This window comes from Garra rufa, chromosome 3 (assembly GCF_049309525.1).
Source record: "Garra rufa chromosome 3, GarRuf1.0, whole genome shotgun sequence".
In the NCBI taxonomy this organism is placed as follows: Eukaryota; Metazoa; Chordata; class Actinopteri; order Cypriniformes; family Cyprinidae; genus Garra; species Garra rufa.
The window spans coordinates 44,609,949-44,615,948 of record NC_133363.1 but is presented as its reverse complement, the minus strand read 5'-3'; positions in this window follow the sequence as shown (position 1 = coordinate 44,615,948).

Here is a 6,000-nt window from a genome sequence, read left to right as displayed (position 1 = left end):
AAGATATGAGACATGAGATAATTATTAGACATATACTTTATACATAAAGTAATGGCTCTTGGCATCTGTGATTCAGAGGAGCTGTCTAGCTCCTTTTCTCATGCCCACTCATATTGAAGCTCTGCATAATTCATTGGAAGGTTGCCCTTAATAAAGCGCCGAGTCGTACTGTGAGGCTTTACCGTGTACAGTTCTGTCTCTCTGTTCACTTTGGCTGTTGCTGAGGGTAGTTTTGTCCCTTAAAGACCAATTAGCAGCCTTTGTTTAGTGCAGCGTAATCGTTTAAACTGATGGATCAAGCTGTTTTCTCCACACTCAGGTTCAGTGCTGATGAAAGTCTGCAGAAGGAGTGGATAAAACACAAAAAGCTCTATAATTTATTCTGTTCCCCAGCTGAGTTTGGCTGATTGTGTATGCTTCCATGTCACTGACCAACAGCAAAGATAACCTCTAAATGAACTCTTGCCCACCAAAATCAAGCGGCCAAGCAAACTAGGAACTGGCATGTTTTAAGCTAACTGTTGATGTGATTAGCCACCTGAAGTTAAACAAACATTTCAGACCACCAAACATCCTGAGTTTGGCTAAATCCAATTATGTAGGTTCTCAAGTGTACAAATTATCCTTTGTTTGTGTCATGTGTTGAAATATCCTCACTTTTACCTATTGGCAAACTGTTGTTTTGTTCTTATTTCAATAAAAGTTCACAGACTGCTTATTTTATCTAATGAAACTAAATGAGCCAACTGTGCACTAGCTACAATTTTGGACCAAACACTTGTGTATAGGCTATTACTACATGTCAGTTATTAAAATGAGACATCAGAAACTATATGTGACCCTGGACCACAAAACCAGTCATAAGGTTAAATTTTACAAAACTGAGATGTATACATCATATGAAAGCTCAATAAATAAGCTTTCTATTGATGTATGGTTTGTTAGGATAGGACAATATTTGGCCGAGATACATCTATTTGAAAATCTGGAATCTGAGGGTGCAAAAAAATCAAAATGCTGAGAAAATCACCTTTAAAGTTCTTCAAATTAAGTTTCTAACAATGCATATTACTAATCAAAAATTACATTTTTATATATTTATAGTAGGAATTTCACAAAAAATCTTCATGGAACATGATCTTTACTTAATTTCCTAATGATTTTTGGCATAAAAGAAAAACCAATAATTTTGACCCATGCAATGTATTTTTGGCTATTGCTACAAATAAACCCCAGCGACTTAAGACTGGTTTTGTGGTCCAGGGTCACATATTGCTTTATACATTTTTGTAAATATTTGTAAAAAGTGATTCAAAGGCCCATTCATAAAGTGAACGTTTACTTAATTCCTGAATGAATCAGCCATTTGAACACATTGAATTACTCAAAGACATTTACCGCCACCTACTGGCAGATTAAGTTATTTAGAGTATAATTTCATTAAAAAAAATTTAATAATACAAATAAAAAAGGGATAGTTCATAATTTACTCACCCTCATGTCCATCAGTAGCTGCAAGGATCTCTGGCTGCCTGGCGGATATCTCTGCATGGATGAAGGAACACCATCTTCAGCTCAATCTAGCTAAAACTGAGCTCCTTGTCTTTCCCGCCACTCCAACTTTACAACATGACTTCTCCATCCAGTTAGGTTCATCAACAATTACCCCATCGACTTCAGCCAGAAATCTTGGTGTAATCTTTGATGACCAATTGACTTTTAAAGACCACATAGCTAAAACTGCTCGATCCTGCAGGTTTGCATTGCACAACATCAGAAAGATCAGGCCCTTCCTAACAGAGCATGCTGCACAACTCCTCGTCCAGGCCCTGGTCATTTCCAGGCTGGACTACTGCAATGCTCTTTTAGCTGGTCTTCCAGCATGTACAATCAGGCCTCTACAAATGATTCAGAATGCAGCAGCACGGCTCGTCTCAAGGAGCCCAAGAAGGCCCATGTCACACCTCTCTCCATATCTCCTTCAACGTCCCTGCCTGGTGGAATGATCTTCCCACCCCCATCCGGAACGCAGACTCCATTACTGTCTTCAAGCGACTGCTGAAAACCCATCTTTTTCGACACTATCTGACTCAATAAAAAAAAAAAATAAAAAAAATTCTTCTCCTCTCTTTCCTGATCTTCCCTTTCTAGCCCGTACTCATCTAACAACGCCTGTCATATGGTATTTTTGAGCACTTCCTATGTCGATTTGCCTCCTTAGGATGAATCACTTGTTGTATTCCCAATTGTAAGTCGCTTTGGATAAAAGCGTCTGCTAAATGAATAAATGTAAATGTAAAATGTAAATTTCACACATTCTTTTTTGGAACATAAAAGAAGGTTTTTTGAAGACTGTTGGTAACAAAACAGTTTTGGTTACCAATGACTTTCATTGTATGAACAGAAATACTGAGATGCTTCTCAAATTATGTTTTTTTATGTTCCATAGTTTACGTCTAAACGTTTGTGTGTAATAAATTTTATGTTGAATCAAATAAAATATTTATTTCTAAAGCTACAATTTGAAATGTCTACTTGATACTTTCTCATTTAACACAAAAATAGTTTTAAACAATCTTTTGTGGGTATTTTCCCAGTTAAAATTATTAGATTAATTAATTGAAATATCATGTCATTTTAATTGACTAACAGCCCTAGTTTTTAGCACTTAAAGGGATAGTTCACCCAAAATTAAAATTCTGTCATTAATTACTCATCCTCATGCAGCAATGCAACTACCACCTTCAAGTCACAGAAAGGTAATGTCACATGGACTATGTACTACCTTACTACCTTTCTGGGCCTTGAACGTGTCAGTTGCATTGCCGTCTATGCAGGGTCAGAAAGCTCTCGGATTTCATCGAAAATATCTCAATTTGTCTTCTGAAGATGAACAAAGGTCTTATAGGTTTGGAACGATATGAGAGTGAGTAATTAATGACAGAATTTTCATTTTTGAGTGAACTATCTCTTTAATGTGTGATCTGCAAGTACAGTTTTGTTATTATTATTTTTAACACTACAAGTGTACATTCATTACAGTTAATTAATACAACTTGTGGCGCAGAGTTTGAGAACCACTGGCATAAAAAATGACAGCAAGTGTTCTCCACTCCTCTCTGGCTTGAATGTAGACCGGTCCATCTGAGCAAGCCCACATAAAATGACCCACTGTAATGGATTGAACTGCACATTCACATTTTCTTCCATAGCTGCCATCCCACACGCGCAAGAACGAACACATCCGCATACACCCAACGTAAATGAGATCTTAAACGGCTCTATGCTTTGCCCTCTCTCTCCAGCACCAGAGTCACGCATCATAGTCCGCAGCCAGCAAAACAAGATGAAATAAAATTCTAAGCCGTCCTGGCAGTCAAGGACACCATTCCCTCACCGTAATAGCCTGTATCGTCTGGACACTCCATGTGTAGCTTTTCTTCATTGCTCTGGGCTTTTCTTCCAACAATAAGCTCTTTATCACTCCTCAACACAATTCATTTAAAGCCACCGTCAAGAAGCAATCAAACCTTAAGTAAGAGGATTCAAAGTCAATGTGTTATTGTTCAGCAAAGTACCATTGCTTCATTTCCATAATGCACACAAGGAAGATGCCAGGGAAGTCACACTATAGCGATAGGACACATGAAAAGAAACCATTTGCTCAATTCTATTTATTGCCATATAATTCGCGTTCTTTTGTGTGCACGCTATGATTTAATTGTTCCTATTGTTTTCTCATTTCCTCTCTGTAATGTCCCTGTTTTCACTCGTGCTTCTCTTATTTTCTTCCTCTTTCTCCGGGATGACATTATGTTTGGCTTTCTTGTCTCTCTGCCCTGAACACCAATGATTTAGCAACTCTTGACATATCCATTACACAGTACAGATTGGCTATTCTCTCCTCCTCATGTCTCAGCACCTATAGAAATGACATGTACCTTTCTATTTTTTCTCTAATGCCCTCAATTCGTGGACCGATGCTTTTAGCTAGAAATGGATTCAAATTTCAGGAGTCTTTCCGTACTATTAACCAGAGACTTCAATCTTGACAAAATCCTTTTGGAAAATGCTTTCTAGTTAATATTGCTTATCCTTATTTGTTTGTGTCCTTTGTGTATACATGTATCTTATGTACTGTATGCAGGCCGTTCGAATATGCAACTTACCGTAAATATGTCTGTACGTTCACTTCAAGCTTCACCGCCACTGTCTCTAGTTGCATAAAGACAGTGACAACAGCACTATGCTAATTCTAAAGAACGCTGAATTTCACCTTGTCTTGTGCTATAGGCTGCTGTGCGTGACCTTAAGAGCCATCTGGTCCTGTCTGAAGTCCGAAGTGTCTCCTGTAACTGTCCACCGTTTAAATCACCCTCATCGCTGATATAGCGTGAGGCATATTGTGGTTAATGGTCTGACAAACATGTCTCAGGCAGGTCCAGTCCACTCTCTCCATCTCCATGAGACTGTCCTTCCTCACCCAGCCACTCCTCCATCACTAGAGGATTAGAGCTAATGCTTTAAATGAGCACGGCCCAGAACCAAAGGGAATTAAAGGCAATTAGCATGCTAACAAATGGCTAATAACATGTCGTTTCCACTGTTTGTACGGCTTTACCTGTACTCTTTTGACAAGAGCTTTCATTCCCCCCTGTAATGAATGTACTCGGGTGGTCTATCAATTATTGAACGCAACTAATATTAATAATTCTGCTTTGTTAAAAGCCCGGCTAACGTAAAAGGATCACAGGATTAATATTTGCACATTTTATCACTCCTCTGCCATAATGTCATGAGGGACTAGAGTTTTGTTCAGAGATTTCACAGTAAACGGTAAAACAACTTAGCGGGCTTGCGAAAGAGGTTGTACGAGTGCCGCGGTGACGCCATAGAATGTCTCGCTAATTAATCCCATGTAATTAGCACTAGCGTTCTATCACGGTGGGTTTTACACTGTGATAGATTTCCCGGAAGCCATGCACAACATTATTTATGTCTAATATTATTTATGAGGGTTTTCAGTGCAGCAGATCTCTGGTAAGGCAATGTGATTCAAAAAGCACACATGATTCATCTCCGCCATCATCTCTGCGCTCGCCCAATAAGCAAGCACTACTAATTACAATAATAATGATGATAATAGTAATAGCATCATTTCAATCTCACTTTCAGTAATTGCATTGTTCCACCCGTTTCCGTTTCTGCTTAAATTATATTTAACTTCATCTATCCCCAGCCCCGCAAACAGGATTACTGGTACTTATCTGAAATGAAAGTGCATCTTTGACGCACTGTAATAACAGGGAGTGGAAAATCCAGTCCATCGCAATAAAGCTGAAACTAATTCATTAGAATGGCTGTCTGTGAGGAGTGTTTTTCGATTCCGCCGTGCACCGCGTGGCTTGGGCCCGTCGCACTCCTGTCTGAACCCCCCGCAGCCCTTCCCTGGAGCAAATAATAAAGGCGATGATGAGGGCCATTTGTGTGATGTGCCATGACCTGAGATGGCGAAAGGGGCTGTGGAAAAGATCACAGCAGCTGCATCAACAGCCATGTGCGTCAGGCCTCTTCAAAGGCCGCTGCTAAAAGGCCAAGCTGAATGCAAACAAGACTATCAAACTCTGCAACTTCTCCGGAGATGCTCGGGAAAAAAAAAAGGGGGGTGATGAGAGGGAGGGAGGAACCGTGTCGTCCGTGCCTCCTGTTCCATAATGGAATAGAAACACAGGGGCCCTGTTTGGTCGCCAAACACAATTAACAGGGTTTCTTCACCCACATCAATACTGCTATTTGCATAGCGTATTGATCTGAGGTCCTTATAATCACAAAATGTTAAGTGCACCAATTAATTCTCAATCTGTTTGTGCCCTTGTCTGTTCGCCAGAAGCTCTGAAGGTCAGCGCCAAAATGAACTGCTCTTTGATTTCCCTCCTTTTTTTTTTTTAGTTAGACAATGCCATTCTCTTCGAGACAGCCGAAAAAAGCTCATCCCACCTT